The sequence below is a fragment of the Haliaeetus albicilla genome, chromosome W, assembly GCF_947461875.1.
Source record: "Haliaeetus albicilla chromosome W, bHalAlb1.1, whole genome shotgun sequence".
NCBI lineage: Eukaryota > Metazoa > Chordata > Aves > Accipitriformes > Accipitridae > Haliaeetus > Haliaeetus albicilla.
In genome coordinates, this window is record NC_091515.1 from 21,384,377 (window position 1) to 21,409,414 (window position 25,038).

General features: G+C 39.1%; 1 long non-coding RNA gene across 1 annotated transcript in view; it reads left to right on the top strand.

The window, feature by feature from the left end:
- The window catches only part of LOC138683445 (uncharacterized), a 46,480-nt gene extending 24,801 nt beyond the window's left edge, over positions 1-21,679 (top strand). The window contains exon 4 of the long non-coding RNA XR_011322972.1: positions 20,815-21,679. This is a non-coding gene — a long non-coding RNA (uncharacterized lncRNA). The remainder of the gene's footprint in view (positions 1-20,814) is intronic.
- The last annotated feature ends 3,359 nt before the right edge of the window (positions 21,680-25,038 follow it).

Genomic DNA, 25,038 nt, shown 5'->3' on the forward strand with positions numbered 1-25,038 from the left:
GTTTTTAAAAGGAGAACATTAGTAAAACATAAGTATGTGAAATAAATATGGCATTCAAAGTATTAAGCAATATAAAATGATGAGTACCTTGTTTATTATTATTATATTGTGGTCAAGGACCAGTATGAGCTGTAATTTATAACAAGTTTGTACTTTTTGAAATCTGGGTATATTTCTATGTAGTGAAATGATACAGAATTTGCCAGCTTCCTGAAATTATCTTCATTAGGACCCATATTATTAAAGAAAGTGTGTAAAGAAGCATCATGCAAGGTTATTGTTACTATGCACATATACTCTAGCTTTTGAATATGCATGAAGGTTAGATTACAACTAGGAACAAATGCATAACATTCTTCTGCTAATCAGTAGCAGATCAGAAATTTGGCAATCTTTTCTTGTAAGTTCTTCCATAATATGTGGTCTGTTACTCTAGATTCAACCTGACACTTATGTTTGCATTATTCAATAGTATAATTTTTGTTAACACTTCTGGGGGGAATGCGTCACAGCAGAAGCATGCTTTTAATTGGTTTTCATATTGCTTTTGAATCTTCAGGAAAATAAATTTCCCATCATATGTACCAGACAGTTCATATTATATGTACTTTCTTGTACACCTGAAGCTATATTAACTAATTAAGAAATATTTGGAAATTGTATTTATAAATTGAACATTTGTAATGATAACTACAAGTTGAGACAGCTGGAGTTTAACAGGCTATTGGAAAAAAACACTTTAATAACTAAAGAGTTTTTATTTCTCATACTTTGTAATATAGATGTAGCAATAATAAATTTTTTTACCTGTCAGTAGATTCAGATCTTTTGTAAACTTTTTTCTGAATTTGAAAAGTAATAGCATAATTCTAGGTTTAAAAATTAGGTAAAAAATTAATACTTTATTTTAGCAAATGTGATCTTGCTAATCTAATTGCATAATTTTGGATTCAGGAAATTTCATTTAATGTACAAGAGTTCATGAGTCACTATGTAAATAAGATTCACCAAGTCAATAGACCTACATTTCCCTAAACATATTATGAATTGCATTTGATTATTGTAGCACTGTTCTTTAACCTTAAAAAAAATAATCATCTAAATAGAGTTTTTATACTGCCTGAATTTAGTCTCACATTTCCCTATTGTGACCTCAGGTGATGGATATATAGATCTGAAAGAGACTACAGTGCAAAGACAGACCCACAAAAATATTCTTCTATCTTCCATTTTGTATTTAAATGTACATTATCCTAAGTTAGGGGTTTACATTACCCTGTCTAGCTATGAGAGTTTATACTTACAGTTGAGTTAAAGTGATACTAATTTGAAATACAACTGTTCTGTTCTCTCGGTATTAGTGTAAATGAATTGTAAGTGAAGTGATTATTTCTAATGTCATTATCTGTTCTCATGAAACTGAAGATGCTCATATCATATTGGGGTTTTTTTGAGATTTAATGCTAGCAGCCATTAAATCATTTTGTTTAATTCCATTGTTTGCTTGTCAGCTTTTGATACATGTAAACTAAATGATTATTTTATCCTCAGTTCCTTCATGTATTAGGTTAAATGTCAGACTGAATAGTATTTTCCTGCAATATTGTGCATCTAGGTGCAAATTCTAGATGCACAAAACTTTTTTGGAGTTTCTACAGGCTAGACACTTTTGTGAAAGTTGCTGTCTGCAATTGGAAAGTGCCATACCAAATTACCCCCAAATATTTGCCCATAAAAGGGCTTTTTGTAGTGGTTAAATTATACCAATATTGCAAGAATGTTTCAAAATTAGAACAACTGCCAGAAAATATCCTTTGCATCTCTAAAGCAGAATATTCCACTGATAATGTATACGCTGTAGCTCAAAGCAAGAATTAATGCAAGAGCAGTTGTAGAGTTTGGTCACTGGGGAGACTCTAGAAACATTGTGGAACTGTGGTTAAGAATCAGCTATTAGTTGGAGCCATCTCACAGATGTTTTTATTCTGTATCAGGCCAAGATAAAATATGATGAATTGCTATGCAGAGTTAAGCATTCAAGAACAGTGCTATCAAGTGCAATTGAAATGGTACTAAAGTAGTTTTTGCAGCATTGTGAGACCATGTAGCAATGGACTCTATTACAGGCATGACAGGCTAAGTACGATGATGCTATTGACATTTCAGCTGCTGTCCTGAAATTGTTTTGTTTTGTCCATACAGTTAATTAAGCTTTTTTTTAGTAATGGTTCTCAGTACTGAAACTCGGTAGAGGGACAGTTTCCATCTGATTGTAGACAAACTTCTACATGCCTCATTAAAGATAACTTGCTGCAGTATACATTGAATTTGGTGCAGAAAATCTGAACCCCTTTTTGGGGATGAGCAGTTCATACTTTTCATATGATGTTCAGCAGTAGCAGCAAATGCTGCATACTGCAGCAGCCTAGGCAAAAACTGATTAATAACTATTGTGAAATCAGTATCGAGAGTCTTAGTAGCTTCCTCTTGGCTGTCCAGAAGTAGCAGTTAGTGTCTGTTGTAAGTGTTTACTACTGGATAATCCGGGAGTAGCAGTGTATTAATAGGATTCTCGGAACACGAACCTCTTTAGCAAAAAAGTTGCAGAAACACTCCTGTCCATTTTTTCTAGAAGATTGCATCACATGGTGTTTTCAGGATTGAATAATAGTTTGTTCACCTTCATCCAAATCCCAATTTTGGCTAGGCTTGGAAAGTAGTGAAATTGTATAATCTTGGTTTGATTAGAGAAGCATAGACTTTACTATAATAAACAGTGATAATACTGCAGCTCAAAATACAATATACAAACAAGTGAAAAATAGCCTGGAATGATGAACCTTCTTCAGATCTCAATCTGATAGTCTGCAGTGCTGTGAAACAAAGGACAGCAAATCAAGCTTTAACATGCTTTTCAAAGTGTGATTGCTGCTGGCAGCCTTTCCCAAGAACTGAGAGTATATAATATACTTTACTCTGAAAAACAAAGCAGTAATGTGTCATAAAATTACATGCAAGACAGTGTGACATTGCATTTGAAGACTGCGTATAGGAGCTGTTTTTGCAACTTGGTGAAGATAAACACTTGGCAAAGTATGCATTTATTAGACAGGCTTACTAGATTTCCTTTTCTTGAAACTACTATTCAGCTAAGAATTCTCCAAGCATTACCACTGTGTTAGATAATAAGGATATAGTGGATGTTCTATGTTTTGGTTTTTCAAAATGATGTTAACCCCTTGTTGGTTATTCCTTGAGGGTAAGTTCAAGCTGTTCCTAAAGTAACTTAATGGGATAAAAGAATTTAGAATCTTTTCTTTGTTTAATACACTCTAGTTACAGTATTTATTCAACTGGTGTGAGAGACTGAAAGAGTTAATGTCTCAAACATTGTGGTGGGGCAAGTTCTGCTTAAAGACAAACCCTGCACAGCAAGGAACCAAGGTGAAAAGCCCATCAGCTCAGACATCAGCAACAGGAGGGGGAGGGTGTGCTGGAGGGTGCGCAGCTCCCTCTTCTGATAAGCTGTTCTGATACAAAGATCAAACAAGGGCCGTGTCTGCAGGGAAGGAGAAGTTACTCCCCAAACAACCCCCAAGCCCAAAGGCTCACAAACTGCTCATTAGCCTGACGAGTTTGGGTTCCTGCCCGAAGGAGGGGCAAGGATGATAAAAGGACACAAACTGAAGCCCCGGGTGTGCAAGCCCACTGGAACTGGACCCCTCGGCTGACTGGACCCCTTGGCTGACTGGACCCCTCGGCTGACTGAACCAACGCTGGACCCAGGACCGGTGAAATCTTTCTCTCTTCCTTTTTATCTCTCTCATCTTCTCTCTTTCCTTTTCCTTTTCCACAATCCCTACATCTTATCCCTTTAAGACATAAAACCGTTGACCAAGTCTGAGACTAAGAGTGGATCCAGCCGCCCATGGGCCCTTCTCTGAGAAGGAGTCTGGAAAGCAAGGGGGTCTGCTCTGAACCTCGTGACTCAACGGGAGGGATCTCCTTCTTCCCTGAATCGATGTATATGGTTACCCTGGGTTACACAGTTTACAGAAGTAGTCCTATGCCAATTCCTGTTGTGAGAAACCCGGCCACCTACTACTACTATGCCTTTCCAGTTCAGTTTGCTTCTGTCATGAATAAAATCTTTAACTGATTGTTTGGTGTTGTTTCACCTTAATTTAGCCCAAGGGAATTTCGAATTAAACATGACTCCCTGGTCTGTCCAGTCTGGGTCATGACAACTGGTTACCATAAAGGATTCAGTTCAGGACAGCATTTTTCTTTAGATGAGGAATGTAACTTACAAATTTTTTGTGTGCCTTATATGTATGGCTCTGTGATAGGGAGTTGTAATATTCAAAGGGTATGAGGTCCCAGAATGGAAATCTGCTTGGGGGTTCAGATAGTTACCACCATCCCCCATTCCCTCTCCCTAGCCTAGCCCCAAACTTCTCTCTTGTAGGTTGTATTCCTTCTATTTAATTTTTTTCTCAATTAGATGTGCAGCTTGCATTTTACTTCAGAATAATGAAAAATGAATTAAAATGTATGGTGAAACCTGTTATATAAAATGAGGTTAAAAAAGTGGGTTTTCCACCCTTTTTTTGCAGATATGTTTTGAGAAACACCTTCTAGCTTTGGCCAAAATGGCCTTTTATATGAGGCCTGTGGCTTAGAGAAGTACTTTCTTCCATCACAGTTGTGTCAAGTAAGCAGGTGGCCAGGTTATTTGAACTATGTGTTGTATTCTGGATTCAAGATAAATGAAAAGTTGTTTTCTGGTGGTTTATAAAATCTTTAATACAGTGTGTCTTGTCCTTAATATTTAGCATTTAGTTTGCATTCGGTCATCTGCAGTTGTGATGTTTGACAAATGGATGGTGTTAGTTTTCAGTGTAGAAGGTGTTTAAGGTATAAAAATCACATTCTAGAATTATTTCAAAATTAAATGCATTCTTTCAATAAAAGTGAAATATTCAAAACAGAAAACTGTTTGCAAGTAAAAATACATATACATCTACTTTAATTATAAGTATCTAATGTAAGTGTGGACTTGCATAGAGTTAAATACTTAAAGTCCTTTACTCTTTTTATGGTCACTGATAGTTTATTTGTGTGTCTGTATTTTTTGCTGCAAACCATAATCTATTAAAAAGTTCTTCTTCTGCCCCCCCCGTGAAGCCTAATAAATACTGCTCTGGGGAGGAAAAAACTGTCTTGGGTAACTTTGTCAAGCAGCTAATGTGAAATTTAATATTTAAAGATTTTAATGTTTTGGGGGGCGGTGATAATTCTTCTCACTTCATGTACACCACATTGGTCTGCCAGAGCATATATTTATTTCTAAACAGTGATTTTTGTTTTAAATAATTTGGCAGTTTCTTCTTTTGTAGTTTTGGCTGATAGTTGCATTTGGTCTTAAATACAGTACAAGCTCAGGTGTAGGGGTGTGTGTAGTTAAGATTATCTAGCTACATACACATTCTCAGCACTGCAAATTCACTATATTTTGCTGTTTGGCAATTAAATCCCTCTGTAATTGGAATATCCTAGCTCAATTCAGCCTATACTGCTTGCTACAACTTGTTTTTGTAAGCAATTGTAGTTTGATGAAGCTTGCGTTGGTTTAGAAAAACCCAGTTGGCTGGATACCGATAAAGAGCTTTCTGTAAGAATGTCTGTGGGCAACAAGTTACTCCCCAAGATAAAGCAGCTTTCTATAACTCTGACAGTCCAAGTAAAGAAATTGCCATCACCTTTAGCTGTCTTTTAAGAGCAATAAATATTGCTATGTGACTAAATTGCAGCTTGAGATCATTTTGTTTTTCATTTTAGAAAACTGCACATTTTGCAAGTAACCCGGAACCTAATATAAAGTGATACATAGTTGTATCAATGAGCTGCAATTGCACTCTCATACCTATGTAGGTTTATTTGCTTTTAGGGATAGGGCAAAGGATTTGGATTTCTTCCTCCGAGAGACTTTTCTTTTCGTGCATGCTAGTGCTATCTCTTGATTCTGGTGAGGGGACTTCTGGTCTGACACCGCAAGGGTCAGACAGTGAATGCTCTGACAAGGAACAGCAATAGAGGGTCCCTGCCTTTGGCCAGGAGAAGGAAAGGGATGACCGGATATACTGGACTGTGTGGATTTGATGGACTGGCACATCAGACCCACAGAAGTGTTGCAAATATTCTGGTAAAGAAATCAAAATTTAATCGCATAAAAGAGTTTGGTTTGATTAAGAAGTAGAAAATTGTGAAGCATAGGTATGGGAGTGTTAAGTTTGAAATGTAGTCATAGGAACTTAGGAACTTTAGAAAATGTACTATGGGTAACCATAAGAATTCAAGTATTGTCTAAAATCAGTTAACCACAGAAACTTTGACAAAGATTTGTTGGTTTGTAGTGTTTTGGTTTAGGAAACTAAGGAAACCGTTATGGACACCAGTTTGCTGCTTGGAAACCCCTTACCCTTCCCACCTCGATCTAATTATCGAGGATTCCAATCAGTAGAGTTAAGTGAGATTAACCAATGATTGTCTTAACATAAGAATATTAATAAGATGGTGTGACTGAAGGACCAATTATTAGAAAGGTTACATTTAAGAATAGACATAGTGTGCATTTTTATGTAAATTAATATAGATGATGGTGAGAATCGTACTGCGCAGAATCACCTAAGAGAGGTCAAGAAGCGGACAAGTGAGGAAGACTATGGAAGACCACCAGAGACCTTCACTGCGCCTGCGTGAAGAGACATTTACATATGCTAATGATTTATCAGAAAGTTAATGATTATGTATAACATTTTCCAAAAATTTAGTGAATATGTATAACGGGTGTGTATTTAACCTGCACAGTTAAACTAGACAGGTGCACACGATAGGTGGAGCGATCCCCCATGTGCCCAGCGCTGCAATAAAGGAGTGCCTGCTTCTTAACTTCTCATTGCTGTTAAGGGGTTTTATTCCGGATTTCGGCAACAGAAGTATACGGCATTGGTAGATACTGCTGCACAGTGTACGCTGGTGCCATCAGGGCACAGAACCCATCTGGATCTCTGGAGTGACAGGGGCATCCCAACAGTTAACTGTATTGGAGGCTGAGGTGAGCTTAACAGGGGACAAGTGGGAAAAGCACCCCATTGTGACCAGCCCAGAGGCCCCTTGTATCCTTGGCATAGACTACCTCAAGAGAGGGTACTTCAAGGACCCAAAGGGGTACTGATGGGCTTTTGGTGTAGCCACTGTAAACACAGAGAAGATCAAACAGCTATCTACCCTGCCTGGCCTCTCGGAAGATCCCTTCATTGCGGGATTGATGCAAGTTGAAGAACAGCAGGTGCCAATCGCTACCAGGACAGTGCACCGGCGGCAATATTGCACCAACCGAGACTCCCTGGCTCCCATCCATGAGCTTATTCATCAACTGGAGAGCCAAGGAGTCATCAGCAAGACTCATTCACCTTTTAATAGTCCCATATGGCCAGTGCAAAAGTCTGATGGAGGGTGGGGGTTAACAGTAGATTATCACGGCCTGAACCAAGTGACACCACCACTGAGTGCTGCTGTACCAGACATGTTAGAGCTCCAATATGAACTGGCATCAAAGGCAGCCACGTGGTATGCTACAGTTGATATTGCCAATGCGTTTTTTCTCCATTCCTTTGGCAGCAGAGTGCAGGCCATGGTTTGCTTTCATGTGGAGAGGTGTCCAATACACCTGGAATCGACTGCCCCAGGGGTGGAAGCACAGGCCTACCATTTGTCACGGACTAATCCAAACAGCACTGGAACAAGGTGATGCCTGTGAACATTTACAATACATAGATGACATCATCGTGTGGGGCAATGAGGCAGAAGAAGTGTTTGACAAGGGAAAAAGAGTAATTCAGATTCTTCTGAAAGCTGGTTTCGCCATAAAGAAAAGCAAGGTCAAGGGACCTGCACAGGAGATTCAGTTCTTGGGAATAAAATGGCAGGATGGATGCCATCATGTGCCTATGGATGTGGTTAACAAGATAGCAACTATGTCTCCACCAGCTAACAAGAAAGAAACACAAGCTTTCCTAGGCCTTGTGGGGTTCTGGAGAATGCATATTCCAGGTTACAGTCAGCTTGTGAGCCCTCTCTATCGAGTAACCCGAAAAAAAAGAACTATTTTGAATGGGGCCCTGAGCAACAACAAGCCTTTGAGCATATCAGACAGGAAATAGCTCGTGCAGTAGCTCTTGGGCCTGTCTGGACAGGACCAGATGTACAAAATATACTCTACACTGCAGCTGGGGAGCATGGTCTCACCTGGAGCCTCTGGCAGAAAACACCAGGAGAAACCTGAGGTCGACCATTAGGGTTTTGGAGTCGGGGGTACTGAGGTTCAGAAGCCCACTACACCCTGACTGAAAAAGAGATACTAGCAGCATATGAGGGGGTTCGAGCTGCTTCAGAAGTTGTTGGTACAGAAGCATATCTCCTCTTGGCACCACGATTGCCCGTGCTACACTGGATGTTCAAAGGAAACATCCCCTCTCTGCATCACGCAACCAGCACTACATGGAGTAAGTGGATAGCATCGATCACGCAACAGGCTCGACTGGGGAAATCTAACCGCCCAGGAATTCTGGAAGAGATCATGGACTGGCCAGAAGGCAGAGATTTTGGAGCATCGCCTGAGGAGGTGGCTCGTGCCCAAGAGGCACCACCATATAATGAGTTATCAGAAGACGAAAGGTGTTATGCTTTGTTTACTGATGGATCCTGTCATGTGGTAGGGAACCATCAGAAGTGGAAAGCTGCTGTGTGGAGTCCCACACAACAAGTCGTTGAGGCCACTGAAGGAGAAGGTGAGTCAAGTCAGTTTGCAGAAGTGAAAGCCATCCAACTAGCCCTAGATATTGCTGAACGAGAAAAGCAGCTGGTACTCTATACCGACTCCTGGATGGTGGCTAATGCCCTATGGGGGTGGCTACAGCAGTGGAATAAGACCAATTGGCAATGCAGGGGTAAACCCATCTGAGCAGCTGCATTGTGGCAGGACATTGCTGCCTGTGTAGAACACATGGCTCTAAAGGTACGTCATGTAGATGCTCACATGCCCAAAAGCCGTGCCACTGAAGAACATCGAAACAATGAACAGGTAGACAAGGCTGCCAAAATTGAGGTAGCTCAGGTGGACCTGGACTGGGAGCGTAAGGGTGAGCTATTTGTAGCTCGATGGGCCCATGATACTTCAGGCCATCAGGGAAGAGATGCAACATATAGATGGGCTCGTGATCGAGGGGTGGACCTGACCATGGAGGCCATTACACAGGTCACTCATGAATGTGAAACATGTGCTGCAATCAAGCAAGCCACCAGAGTAAAGTCTCCCTGGAACAGAGGGCGGTGGCTGGGTTTTCGATATGTTGAGGCCTGGCAAATTGACTACATTGGACCACTGCCATGAACATGCCAAGGCAAGCGCTACATACTCACCATGGTGGAAGCAACTACTGGTTGGCTAGAAACATATCCTGTAAACCATGCCACTGCCTGAAACACCATCTTAGGCCTCGAAAGGCAAATTTTATGGCGACATGGTACCCCAGAAAGAATTGAATCAGACAATGGGACTCATTTCCGAAATAACCTCATAAGCTCCTGGGCAAAGAAACATGGCATTGAGTGGGTGTACCACATACCCTATCACCCGCAAGCATCTGGGAAAATTGAGAGATATAATGGACTGTTAAAGACTATGTTGAGTATGAGGGGGGGAAAGGTTTCCTTCGCAAGCCAACTGCATAGTTAGAGAAGTGACTCCCCCCTTGATCGGGATGCCAGTCAAGGTAACTTCACTGGGATTGAGAGCCCTTACCTGGAGGGGTAAGTGAATGTTGTTTATGCTTTAAATTTGTAAATGCGTTTGTGGTTGTCTGTGCATCGCTTGTGGTTGTGATAATGTGCTACTCTTGCCTTAAGTAATTGCAATAGTGCATTCCTCCATTGTATCTGTAAAACATGCGATAGTGGCATGTTAAGTCTGTAAGTGAAGTTCAAATAAGTTGTTTGCTTGAACCTTGCAGTTAAGTCCTTTTCTGTCACACACTCATCTTGACAGATGGGGCACAAGTCATAACCTGTGTGTGAATATCTGGAGGAGTGGAAGAAGCCCATGGAATATCTATCTGTTAAAGGACAGGGGATAGTAATTATTAAGAATGTATAAATCTGTATGTTGGGTATAAAAGTGGTTTAAGTGGTTTAAGTGGTTTAAGTGGTTTAAGTTTCAAGTTGTAAGTGTTGGTAAGAAGGGATTTAAGTAATGCGAATTAAATACAATGGCATAGTTAGAAGATGAGAGTATTAAATTATGTGGGACCTGAGCATGATGCAAATGGTATGGAATAAGGGGTGGAGATTGTATTGGGTCTGGCTGAGATGGAGTTAATTCTCCCCATAGCAGCCCTCGCAGTGCTGTGCTCTGCATCAGTAGCTAGAAAGGTGTTGATAACACACCAGTGTTTTGGCTACTGCTGAGCAGTGCTGGCACAGCATCAAGGCTGTCTCTCCAGCATTTTTGCCCCCCCCCCCTCAACGGCAGGCTGGGGCAGGGCAAGATCTTGGGAGGGGACATAACCAGGACAGCTGACCTAAACTAACCAAACAGATATGCCATACCATATGACGTCAGCTCATATATAAAAGCTAAGTAAAGGGAGATGGAAGGGGGGCATTTTTGTCTTCCGGAGCAACCACTACGCATACTGAAGCCCTGCTTCCCAGGAAGTGGCTAGACATCGCCTGCTGATGGGAAGTAGAGAATAACATCATTTGTTTTTCTTTGCTTTCTCATGCGACCTTTGCTTTCACTTTATTAAACTGTCCTTATCTTGACCCATGAGCCTTTTGTTATATTTTCTCTCCCCCGTCCAGCTGAGGAGGGGGAGTGATAGAGTGGTTTTGGTGGGCACCTGGCGCCCAGCCTAGGGTCAACCTACCACAATAACTGGGGGAGGGGGAGCTGGCCGGGGGAGGGGGGGATCGCGGCTCAGGAATGGGCTGAGCATTGGGTTCCAGGTGGTGAGCAATTGCATTGTGCATCACTTGCTTTATACATTCTTTTATTAGTATTATTGTTATTATTACTACTTTTCTCCTTGTGTTGTCCTAGTAAACTGTCCTTATCTCAACCCAGGAGGTTTTAACTTTTTCTTCTGATTCTCCTCACCATCACTCCGGGGAGGGGCGGGGGTGGGGGGCGGCAGGAATGAGTGAGTAGCCACGTGGTGTTTTAGTTGCCAGCTGGGCTTAAACCACGACAAAGGCTTAAAGCTGTATGTGCTACTTAAAAAAATACAGTGAACATTTAAGCTGTTAATAGCCGCAACATCCCTCATGCATAGACCTTCAGCATGCTAACACTGCATAACAGTTCTCTATTGTGCATCTCTTTAACGAGGGTAACCATGTCAGTTTTCTTGCTTCACTACCTGCTGTGTATGGAAATTGTATACACTATTTAGCACTTGCTCTAAACTTTTAAAGTCCATGCATATTACATAGAAGCATTACATCTTGCATTAGGCTAAGGGACAGCTTTTAACAAGTCTGGCTTCCTTGTAATTTCTTAAATGCAACTTTTCTTTCTTCTAAAAAGCATGTACTAACAGGGATTTTGCTCTAAATTTGCATTTCTTGATTGGGGATTTGCTTCTGTTTTTCTCCCCTGTGTCTCAAACCACTTGTTACTTTGTGACAAAGATCTGTTACAGAAATCACTTTCTTTATAAAGAGATGTAAAGAATAGAAAACATGCATTACAATGAAGGCAGGCATTGGTTTACATGAATTCAGGATTTCTCAGTATTGTTCTTAGTAGCAGACCATGCACTACTGTGACAATGTTGCCTCAAGCCTTCAAAAGACTGATTAACAAATAAGAAGGCAGTGATAGCTTAAAGAAAAAAAAACAAACTAAAACATGTGAAGTGTGATATGCTTGCTATTCAAGGACTGTTTAGATTATGTGTACTCAAGGTAAAGCTTATCTAGTTTAATATTCTGCTTACAATAGAGGATGCTTAAGGAGTGTTTGGATAATAATCAAGGCACCATATAAGGGACATTTCAGAGGCACACGCTTGCTAATTAAGGACGTACATCCTCCTTGGGCATTGAGAAACGAGGGGGTGGCAAGAGAAACAAAGACCCTGGTGTCCTCAGATGACAGCAAGACCATAAAAGGACAAAAGGAGTAGGGGTATTCTTCCCCAAAGGACCACCGAAGACCACCAGAGACCCCCTCGCAGGCGTAGAAGACTCTGGGATGATTGTTCAAGAGAACAATACATCATGCTTGCTCAACATAATGAATATGCAATAGTTAGGCAGAACATATGTATTAGATAGGTGTGGTGTTTTAACTGTAGTGTATAAGTATGGACTGAAAACCTCAGTAGGTGTGCTCGATTTGTGGAAATGTTCCACCTTGCACTCTGTGCAGAATAAAGCAATGTCTCTTCTCTAAACATACTTTGTGTGTTTTGGGAGTTGCTTTCTGATCAGGTAACAACAGTATTGTCAAATGAAACTTTAAAACACTACTTTTTGCTTTTTTTCACCCCCACCTTTGATGAATATCTTGTTTTAATAAACAAAAGCCTAGTTTGTTAAATTTTAACCCTTAAAGTTAAATGGTGTTCCACAGCTTCCATTAAATAAGGAATGAATAGGTAGTTGGGAGGTGAAAGGAAAGAACACCAGAATATAAAATAATTAAATTTTAAAAAAAAATATTTTAGTATTCTGTGCTCTAGCTACCAGCCCAGGGAGATTGTTAGCTAATTAAAACTGAATCCAGAATAGGTGTTTCATATACTGTAGTTGATAACCTTTCGTATGACTTCATCATAGGAACTCTTACTAGAGTTATCAAGTCTTAAGACTTTGCCTTACATCCAAATTTGAACTTGACAGCTCAGGCCTTGATAATGGCTGTCCAGATTATGAATTGGCCCAGGTGTTCCTGCTTCATAGCAGCAGTTATAGTGCTTATGTGTAAGTAGTGTCCCAGTTCACTGCCAGGCTCTGAATGTTGTGCTCCCTTGGTTCTTTTGCAGCTTGAACTGGTAAGGGAGCTGTTCCACAAAACTGAGAGAAGGTACCCAGCCACGCATTTAACACGGATTAGACCCCTTCCCCTCAAAAGGCTGAAGAGGATGAAACAAATGGTTCCAGTATTCGGAAACTTCACCTGGGCCTTATATGGAAAATTTCTTAATAGGTACTTTAAAGGTGGTGTTGTAAGGTTTTCAGATGGGCATAAAGCAGATAAGAACTGTTAATTTTCTTGTTTGTGACAGAATTCCTGGAAGACAGTAACTTTATAAAATTTACTTAAGTCATATGCTTATGATTTATTTTGTAAATACAGGTAACTGTTTTAATGAATGTTAAAAATAAGGATTTCACTAAAATGGCATCAGAAACACACACAAAAAAAATACAGAAATTATTCCCAATGTGCAAGAGTAGCCTGAATTTTGGCTCTCACTTAAGATATGGAAGACCCCATCCTGAGCTGCTGGTTGGGGCTTTGGATGTCCATGACCAAAACTATGTTTTATACACTGGAAGGCCAAAAATCATCTTTAGTGAATAATTCACCAAGATATTATTGAAATATTATGTGTTGCTTTGCAAGCCAATCTGCTTATTGTGATTTATGCTAGGAATATAGCATAAATAATCAGAAATGCAAACTGAATACATTTTGTCTGAAAAAACATACCATCACTGAACTACAAAGTTTTATTTAATAGTATATACAAAACTGAGTTAATAAGGGGAGTCAGGACAATGCTATCTATTCTAGGCAGGCTCTAGCTACAAGTACTTCTGTCTTCTTTCCTTTGAAGCCCCTTCCTGCCTGGGTTCTTTTGTTTTCCAACTGAGAAATAGTACCTGTAAGAAGAGTTGCTTATGGTAGTAAAGCAGTAGAGTATTGCCATAACTGTAAATTATTCTAAGAGGAATCAGATTATTTCAATTGTTCAGTTACCTTTCTTTTTCTAAATGCAGGTAAACTAAGGCTGCCTCTCCTTTTACTTGAAAGTTTACAGTCTAAATACTTTGCATTTGTCTTACTCTTAACTACTTGATTTTTTGCATTTTTTTTAATCTGAGGATTGTGAAGTTCTTGTAGAATACTTAAAAATTGTATGGTGTAGAAAACTCAGCATTTTTAAATGCCTCGCAGGTAATAAAAAAAACCCAGCCACTTGTGTGTATTGTGGAAGCAAAAGATTTGCTTACATATGCTTTGAATGAGTTCTAAAAAGTATGTTCTATCTAAATCTTGCTGTGTTGTAAGAAAAAGTTGTTTACAAGATCTGCTATAAATAATTCAGACTTTTTTCCCACTTTGTTCGAGATAAGTACACTGTTTATAATTTCTTCAATCTAAAGAATGTCATGACCACACTGAAGTCTCCGATGACTACTAGTAGCAACGTCAATATATTTTATGAAATATATTCTTCTCCACTTTTTCCTCCTCTGACCACCCCTACTTCCCTCCATTTAATAATGATTTTCTTAATTTCAGTCATGTGGAGAAACTGCAAAATGTAAAACTAGGTATCTGATTACTCTTTTCTTTAATTTCATTATATTTACCCAGACAGTATTTACAAAACTAAGATGTACTGTTACAGGGAAAAATACATTATTAATAATTAAATAATAATTTTTGTCTTGGTCTTTGATTCTTTCTTGTCAGAAAAACTATATTGAGCATGAAATATCTGTCTGTGCTGAAAGTTGGACTTATGTATTTCAAATGCTTAATTTTTAAATTTCTAAGGCGTTGTTTACCTGTCCATCAAGAATGCAGGCTGAATTATAGGTATTTTTTGCATGTTTGTCATGCATTATGGTTTGTCTAGAAAAATGCCTCTCTGTTTTGAGGCTTATCGGAGCATTGATAGGTGCAAAATCTGACATTTTTGGTTTTAGTATTATAGTTTAAACTAACAAAAGCACAACTCAGCAGCTTTTGCCATAAATTTTACTATTAATCACTTATTTATAAATATAATCTTTCGATGACTTTTGCAGGAGATAAATGTGAATACACAATTTGGGAATGTAATGCAGAGTATAAGTGTTTTAAGATCTGAAAGAAGGGTTGGTGAGAGAGGAAGTTTTCTACTTATTAGTGTGAAGTCATGTTCCAATTTGTACAGAGCACCTGGGATTTTTAGAAATCAAATCAATGATTCCTGCTTACTCTTTCATCATGTTCTCTCTGAACAAATCCAAGTGACGTTGGTTTAATGTTGTGGGATGTGTTATGCTGTTATGTTTGTAGTATCTCATTCAAGCAGCATGAAATAATATTGGGCATGCAAAATATTGGGAAAGTGGACTGAGCCTTTGTACAGTGGGATTGACAGGGAAGTTGTCAAGGAGGTTTTGCAACAACAGCAAATACTTATCCATCGTGGCTGTTAGAGTAGTATCTCCTCAGCTGTGAAATACAAACTGTTGAGTAGAGTTTGCTGAAGCTAACAGCACTTTCAAATGTTGGACTGCTTTGGATGCTGACACCTCCTTTGCATAATGGCAGTCAGTAGACTAGTTGATTCCAGTAATGTGACAATTTCTGCTTCTGTTAGACCCACTTTTCAGCATATCTTTTTTCTCCATATCCAGTTTCTCTTTAGTGTTTTCTGCTAACTATGTAAAGAAATTTTCTTTAGATAGAAGCTTTCTTGCAATCATTATTATTGAATCCTGTTTCCTGTTTACAATGTTTGGTTTTCTTTTTTTAAATATGGTTCTTTCACTGCTTTTCTCAACTTTTTTATTAATCATTCTGCAGGATGGTTAGATGGGAGAACACAGTACGGATAACACATGTTGTTCATAGATTACTGTGATAATGCAAAAAGATTGTAAAGCCTGAAAGAAAACTGTATTCTCTGTGATACAGAGCTTCCTAAGGGCAAATATGCTTTTTTCCCCTTCTTATGTCTGTAGCTGTTAGATAAATGTTGTCTGACCATGTTTAGTTCATTCTGCTCCATTTTTCCACTTACAATTTGTATAATAGATTCTGTTCTCTTACATTTGTTTCAAAAATACCCTATCGAAGTGTAGAAATGTAAATGTTCTCATCCTGATGTACAGTCTAAGCAGCTGAGCACACTAAATGAAAAGCTCCTTTCACAGCAGCTATGTTCTGTGCTTTGATATAATAGCTCCTAAAGAAAGTGTATTGCAACATGAATTTATAGCAAAACTTTATGCACTTAGTTTGGTAAAACATGTTGGGGGTGGGGAAGAGAGCAAGCTGTTGTAAACTCCTATAAAGTACAGAAAACTACTTTCCCTCCTTTCTAACAGGAGTAAACTATTGAGGTTAAGTAGGTGGGGCAACTGGAAGTAGTTACTAAAGCCAGTGGCATTTTTGTGGTTTAATAAAGGCAGAAGCTAATTATTCAGTTTTTAAGTGAAACGATGCCAAAAAGGAGGTTCCTGCAGAGCAGCTGCACTCCTTCAGTGTTACCCTAATTTACCACAGACATAACTGTCACAAACAGAACTTTTAAACTTGATATATAGCCATGACAGTAAGGAGCCCTTTGTCTGGAGTGCATGCAGAAGAACTCCTTTATACAAATCAACCCGCAGATGAGGGACAATGATGAAAATTTGATTCTTTGAAGTCATAATGGTCATTGAAATGTGTGAAATTCTGATACTGAAAAGAGAGTGGCTAGCAAGACTCTAAATCCTGGGTGGTTGCTGGAAGCTTGCTGGGAGGTTTTTCTTTGTTTTGACATCAACTTCCTATTGCTTGTTCCCTGTTTCCTTTATTAAAACAAACAAACAAAAAAAGGAAGTAGTGCTAAACAGTAGATAGTTGATAGTGGTTACGTACAGTTTTTGTCTATGCGTGGAAAGAAATGCCATAGGAGAAACATGGCACCACACCTGACCCATTATTCAAAAAACACTTGTTTTCAGAGATGTTTTCGATAATTTTGTCTCTTTCCCTTGAATTATAGAGTTCCATTTCTTGTCTCCTTTGGAATTTATGCTATTAGTGGGGTACTTAAGGAAATTGTCTTTTCCTTTAAAAGTCATTTTCATGCTGAATCCCACTTTCATTGGCGCTGCATCTGTGAACCAGTTTTTCTCCCTGCTGTATAGCGTGTCTATCATTTCTTATTACTCTTTCCAGAACAACTTTACTAGGCTTTCCACTATGACAAGTGTTCTTAAATAGCGTAAGTTATAATAAAGACAAAAACTCCTCTTGATTTGTAAGCAATTTGATGTGATTTCTGCTGTTTAAAAAAAGTGAATGTTGTTTTGTCCCTCTCAGCTTATTCCAGGAAGAGCCAAAATGACTCAAAATTAATATTTAAATTTTTTTTAATTATAAAAAAAAATTCAGAGGTTACTATTAAAAAAACCCCTATATATATATTAAGAAAAACAGAATGGCGGAATGCATTTTTTAGGTAATAGCCTGTGTTAAAAATGTGAAGCAGGGTTGTTAATTTTTACTAAAGCAAATCTATACAGTTCAAATCTCAAGTCTTTTACATTGTCACCTTATTATTTAGAATTTTGAATGCTGAACACCTCACTAATATTTTAATATGCTAATATAGCAAAATTCAGTAAGGAGCACAAAAAAAAAGATAGTAATGTGAAACTAGCTGCCAAAAACATCTTTGTTTTGGAAAGTTGGTTCACAGGTAGTTTCAATGAGAACTTGAACTTGGAACAAAGCACTGAAGACACAGTAGAGAGTTCAATCCAGTGCAGCATAGTTCTTTTCAAGTATTGTTTTAATGGCATCTTGGAGCAGGAGCTTTAGCCCATTGAAATGGTGCTTAAAGGACAGGTTCTTCTGTCACTAGCTGGAGCTGCGTGGATGAAATGAGCACAATAGAGTGTTGTAATGCATTTTAAAAGTGTGAGAAATCAGTTAGTCTAGACTAAGAGTATGCCTACAGGGAATAGGAATTTTAGAGCTTCTGTGCTCTTTAGGTGTCAAGTATGTGATAGATGCCAAGCCTTTTAATTCCATATCTTTGGCAACAACTCAGCTGTGCTACAGTACCTTACATGTCTACAGCAAGCAAAACCAGTGATTTTATATCAGGACAACTTGGGCTTCAGAAACCAGAAACTCATTGTCCTAACAACTGTCTGTTCAACTGCCAGCTTTCAAATGGGGAAGATATCAATAAACAATTGCTAGATTCCCAGAAGTCATGGAAACTTTAGCTATAATGAATCAAAGTATGAAGAGCTAGCAACCATGTAGATATTTTTGGTATTGGAAAGTAGGCAGGTTTTAGTTTTCACCTTGAAAAGATTTTTATGGGATGGATCCTATAATATTAGTGAAATAGCTTTGATTTGGAGCCAACTGAGTGCCCAAAAAACATGGCTTGAAGGGACTTATAGTTTGTCTGGCTTTTTGGTTTTATTTTCATCCAGATGAACAAATCTAGGCATTTCTTTACTATGGTTACCTCATAAATATAGCATTTTCTGGTTTTTAATAATATTTTTAGATTGTCTTCTGTATGTACTAATATGTAGTATTTTATGGTTCTCTGGTGTGGAGGCTTCAAAAGAGGAATATCTCCATAATGTTATTTAACATAGTATCTTATTTTAATCCCAGATAATTCTGGAACAATTTAAAAACCTCTAAATCTGAAGCATAAAATTCATAATGGACATATGAGTTGCTGAGAATAATTAAATTTTTTTTTCCTCATTATTTTGAGCTATTTTGAAACTTGCATGTTTGGAGGTATTTGATGATAACAAACCCAGAATCTTTGCATGTAGCAGGACCCAGATTATTTCAGAGGGGAAAAAGAAAATTTTGGTGAATATTCTTACATTTTCTCAATAGACATGTTTGTTAAATACAGAAATAAAGGATAATATAGCAGCCCATTCCTATAAACAGGCAAGCTGAAACATTGAAGCCCCACCAAACTTTTACTGCAGGTAAAAAACCCCTTTTTGTTAAACAAAGCAGTTTGCCAATTCAAATAAGAAAACTTTAAGCTATTTCTTTCTAAAACTGTGGTTTAAGCTTCAGCAGCCAGAAATGCCAGTCTGCCAGGAGGTGTTTTATATATGTGTTACACTACCAGTTACTGAAATGTTGCTTCTTTTTCATATCATTGCCAGACTCATATTAAAAATAAACATTAGTTGGTCCTAATGAAAGCATTTATAATGGAATTGTTAAGATATTTTGACAGTTTCCTTTTGGTAGTATGGGTAGTGATATAGAGAAGGAACTGCTAATTGCTTAATGATTGTCTCTCTGTAACTTTACATACCAAAGACTGGTGTTTGTCAAGGATTAAGCCTGAGACTGGTACTTGGGAGTGATGAGCAAGAAGGAACCATGAACAATCACAAAACTTAATTAAATGTTTGATGAATTTACAGTCTTGTTGAGAAGGCACAAGTAGAGGCCTTGCTTGAATAGATAGGGCCAGAAAAGATAAGAACTCCTGTCTTTGTTCTCGTCCTGTCCTTGTAGATAATTTAGCTTAAACTAACCATATGATTCTACACCACTAATGAAAACTTAGATAATAAGAGCACTAACAAGCACTGATGTATCAAAACAAGTAAAAGACCATACTGTGCAGAATCACCTGAGGAGGGTCAAATAGCGGACAAGTGAGGAAGACTATGGAAGACCACCAGAGGACTCCTGAAGACCACCAGAGACCTTCAATGCGCCTGCGTAAAGGACATTTGCATATGCTAATAGTTTCCCGGAAAACTAATGAATATGCATAACATTTCTCAGAAATCTAGTGAATATGTATGTAGAACATGTACTTAACCTGCACACTTAGACCCGACGGTGTGCACGATAGGTGGAGCGATCCCCCGTGCATCCAGGGCTGCCAATAAAGAATACCTACTTAATAGTTAATCAAACTATTGAGTTAATTTCTTTGAATCAGTAGAAATTTTAGAAGTTGGAAGATTAGTGTGCATGTTTGCCCTGTGCTGTCCCTATTGCAAATACAAGTCAAATGCTTTAAGCTTCCTCCCTGGTGCAGTTTTGAGGGATTGATCGCCCAAAGTTTATTTTCTGAAGTAAAACAAAAAATGAGACTTGCCTCATTACAAAGGATGATCTGGTCACAGCACCAAGAACTTTTAAGTTTGCCACAAAACAAAATCCCATAAAGTTAGTAGCTACAGACATGTAAAGCCACAGTGTTTTATTTAGACTTGTTTGCCTTTTCATTCAAGTCATGCCACTACTGGCGAGATGAGTTCAATATGTCCAAAGTTCTGCTGCACTTTTTTGGAATTTTACCAGTTTACTATTTGTTCCTGGAGAGAGGAGGGGAGGGAGGGATACCAAGGAGTTCCCACTGGCCTTTTAAGTATGTAAGGAACAGGAGTAGTTTAGCATCCTTAGAGAAGGATTTGATGTTTGATTTCACTCTCTTTACTGTACTAGGGTGAACTGACAGGTTAATTTTATGTAATTACTGTTTAGTTTTTAGAGAGAAAAGTTCCATTTAATTAGATGCTGCTGAGAGTAATTTTTCATAGCAATTCTTGTGAGGTTTTTCCCTATCTTATTCCTTGTTCAAGTCAGCTAATATTTTTAGGCTGGTTTTGCGATCCTTCAATTTTTATCTTTGTTTATTTGTCGAGGGCTCACAAGCCAATCTTAGTAGAGGAGGGTATCCTACTACTGACTATATAAAATGTTATATAAGCCTTTTTTTTTTTTGGCAGGTTGGAATCTCCTGAATCCTTATGTCCTTCACAACAACACCTAAGAATGTTACCAATATCAGATGTTCCTCTTGATCTTGAATGTCAACAGAAGAATTGACTCTCAAAAGCTGATATTCATAGCTTGAAACACTCCTGGCCTTATAATTTAAAGGCGAGGGAGTCAATTTTATGTAATAACTAAGGGTTAGAGAAATGAGAGCTGAATTCTAGTACCTGCTCTGCAGTCTCAAATAATCAATTGATTATTGTGGGAAAGATAACCTCCTGCTTCTTCCTTCATGCTAAGCATAACTTCTTGAGTCAGTGTGGATGTTGGTGCCTCTTAATTATACGCAGACTTAAGCCCAAGTGAAAACATTTACACTGCACACATAGTTGGCTGGCTAAGATTTTGGTGAATAGTCTTGTTCATATGAAGTTTAGGCTCCTAATGGTAATGTAAAATTTTGGGATTTGTTGATGTTTCAGTCTGTGCTCTAATATTTTCTTTAAGAGAGAGAAGAGCTTATGATACATTTCCACAGCTGCTTTAGCTCGTGTAAGTTGGAGCAGTCCTGACTTTGCAGCTATGGTCAGAGGATGGGAGGGAGTGTCCTGTCCCTCCTCTGGCACTAGCAGTTGTGTAGCTGGGAGATGAGCAGGTTCAGGTAACTGATCCATGCAAAATCTAATTCAGCCAGGGGAAGCAGGATGACAGCAGCCCTAACATAAATCAATTTCAGTTTCATAAAACTGGACTCATAAAAAACATTTTTTTTCTTTTATCGTAATTTAAAAAATAAAAATCAAGCATGAAATTGTATAAAAAGTGTAAGCACTATTATTTTACAAGCTTTTTATGTGAACCCTTTTTTAACAAGTTCCATTGTATTTTTCATAGGATATCACTGCTTTAACTGGTTGTGCTAGTTTTGGCTGGGATAGAGTTAATTTTTTTCATAGTAGCTAGTATGGGGCTATGTTTTGGATTTGTGCTGGAAACAGTGTTGATAATAGAGGGATGTTTTAGTTACTGCTGAGCAGTGTTTATTATAAAAAGTGTAAACTTTCATTGAAAGCCTATTCCCTTAATCATGCAGCTAAATGAAATATAACTTAACCTTAGAGCTAAAAAGAATTCCATAGCTAAATTTGTAGGTTTGGATGAAATGAATATTAAAAACTCAGTTAAAGCATCAAACTGCCTGTTTTAAGCAGATCAACACTTTAGCTTTGTTATTTTTCAAGACAGTAGTCATTACTGTACTTCGGGTACCATCTCATGGGGACAATTAACAATTATACTTCTTCCTCTGAGAGGTTTTTTGTGGAGGAAGTACAGAATGGAACCTTCGCTACATTTTTCCATGATGTTTTCTCCCTTGTTACAATAACTTCTGAGTATCTTGAACATCCTTGGGTAGTTAAAATACTTCTATTGGTATGTCTTAGGAATATTGCTTTGGTTTTGTCTAAGGTTAACAAGCAATTTCGGAATATGACCCAGGCTCCACGAGAATATGGTCATGGGTGGCACAGCATGTGGGAGAATATGGGCAGGTATCTAGAGCACTTCTCACCTCCAGTGGTCTGGAACGTCACTCTGGAACAACTACAGGATCCTGATGAAGTGATAGAATGTTTGAAAAAAAAACCCTGCCGTGGCTATTCCAAAGAGGCACAACTTACCGCACTGTGCTGGGCCCTGGCCAGCATCTACCAAACACTGCTCGATATTATGCAGCACCCTCAGGGAGAAGAGAGGGAAAACAAACCAACAGACACTATGGCTAAACCAGACACTATATCAGTTGCCCCTATAACTAAAAAGAAACAATGGATGTGGAAGTCAGCTCGTTTAGTAAGGGATGAAGAAGCTTCTCCTAAGAGGGAGCAGGAGAAAGAATCAGAAGAGGCAGCCTGTTCTGCAGCAGAGCAGTCACAAGAACAGGAAGAGGAAGAGACTGAAATCATAAATGAGACAGAAACCACCCCATCCCTAGCCTTAAGTGAGCTGTGAGATATGCAAAAAGATTTTAGCCATTAACCAGGTGAGCTAATTCTCAGATGGTTACTCCAATGCTGGGATATTGGGGCCAGTAGTCAGGAATTAGAGGGTAAGGAAGCCTGGCAGCTGGTATCCCTTGCTAAGGATAAGGCCATTGACAAAGGGATTGGAAAAAAGGCAGGAGTCCTCAGTCTTTGGCGGTGACTCCTGTCGAGTGTGAAGGACAGGTATCCCTTCAAGGAAGAACTTGCAAATTCCCAAAGCAAATGGACCACCATTGAGGGAGGTATCCAGTATCTGAGGGAATTAGCCATGTTGGAGGTGATCTATAACAACCTGGATGACGACCAGGTCCATAGACTAAGGGAATGATATCTGTGTATTATATCAAAGGATGGGAAAGGGGGATGGTGGTTAATGAAGATGTATTGGATAGTGTGGGACCTGAGCATGATGTAAATGGTATGGAATAAGGGGTGGAGAATGTGCTGGTCTTGACTGGGATAGAGTTAATTTTCTTCATAGTAGCTAGTATGGGGATATGTTTTGGATTTGTGCTGGAAACAGTGCTGATAATGCCAAGATGTTTTTGCTACTGCTGAGCAGTGCTTACACAGAGTCAAGGCCTTTTCTGCTTCTCACACTGCCCCACCAGCGAGTAGGCTGGGGGTGCACAAGAAGTTGGGAGGGGACACAGCTGGGACAGCTGACCCTAACTGACCAAAGGGATATTCCATACCATATGATGTCATGCTCATCAATAAAACTGGGGGGGGGAGGTTGGCAGAGGGGCCCCTGCTCAGGGACTGGCTGGGCATTGGTCGGTTGGTGGTAAGCAATTGTTTCATTTGCATCACTTGTCTTTCTTGGGTTTTATTTCTCTCTGTTATTTTCCTTTTCATTACAATTAATTATTATATTCGTTATTATTATTATTTTCATTATTATTTTATTTCAATTATTAAACTGTTTTTATCTCAACCCATGAGTTTTCTCACTTTTACCTTCTGATTCTCTTCCCCCATCCTGCTGGGGGCAGGGGGAGTGAGTGAGCAGCTGTGGTGCTTAGTTACCAGCTGGGGTTAAACCATGACACCGATTTTCCATATGAGCACATCAAAACAAGAAAAGTTTACATTTTTGTCCCAACATGTAATGCAATGCAGGCAGGAGTTAACAATACAAACAAATAGAAGATGGAATTTGATAACAAGGAGTGCTGGGAGAACCCTTTAATTGGTTAGGCATCTACATGATTAGTTACTGAACTTGGAAATACTTCTCTTCTATATTTGGCTCTTACTAGTCATGTAAATTTTAAGTTTGAAATGTCGTGTCTACCTGTAAATCTACTTGTGTTTTAACAGAGTTTACAGTAACTGGTTCAGTTTGTTAGTCATATGAGTAATGATCTATTATGTTTAAAAGCAGATTTTAGAATCATAGAATCATTTAGGTTGGAAAAGACCCTGAAGATCATGGAGTCCAACCATTAACCTAACATCACCAAGTCCACCACTAAACCATGTCCCTAAGCACCATGTCTACATGTCTTTTAAATACCTGCAGGGATGGTGACTCAACCACTTCCCTGGGCAGCCTGTTCCAATGCTTGACAACCCCTTTGGTGAAGAAATTTTTCCTAATATCCAATCTAAACCTCCCCTGCCGCAACTTTTGAGGCCATTTCCTCTTGTCCTATCACTTGCTACTTGGGAGAAGACACCAACACCCACCTCGCTACAACCTCCTTTCAGGTAGTTGTAGAGAGTGATAAGGTCTCCCCTCAGCCTCCTTTTCTCCAGACTAAACAACCCCAGTTCCCTCAGTCACTCTTCATAAGACTTGTTCTCTAGACCCTTCACCAACTTGGTTGCCCTTCTTTGGACACGCTCCAGCACCTCAATGTCTTTCCTGTAGTGAGGGGCCCAAAAGTGAACACAGTACTCAAGTTGCGGCCTCACCAGTGCCGAGTACAGGGGAACAACCACCTCCCTGTTCCTGCTGGCCACACTATTTCTGACACAGGCCAGGATGCCATTGGCCTTCTTGGCCACCTGGGCACACTGCTGGCTCATATCCAGCCAGCTGTCAACCAGCACCCCCAGGTCTTTTTCTGCTGGGCAGCTTTCCAGCCACTCTTCCCCAAGCCTGTAGCATTGCATGGGATTGCTGTGACCGATGTGCAGGACCCAGCACCTTGGCCTTGTTGAACTTCATACAGTTGGCCTTGT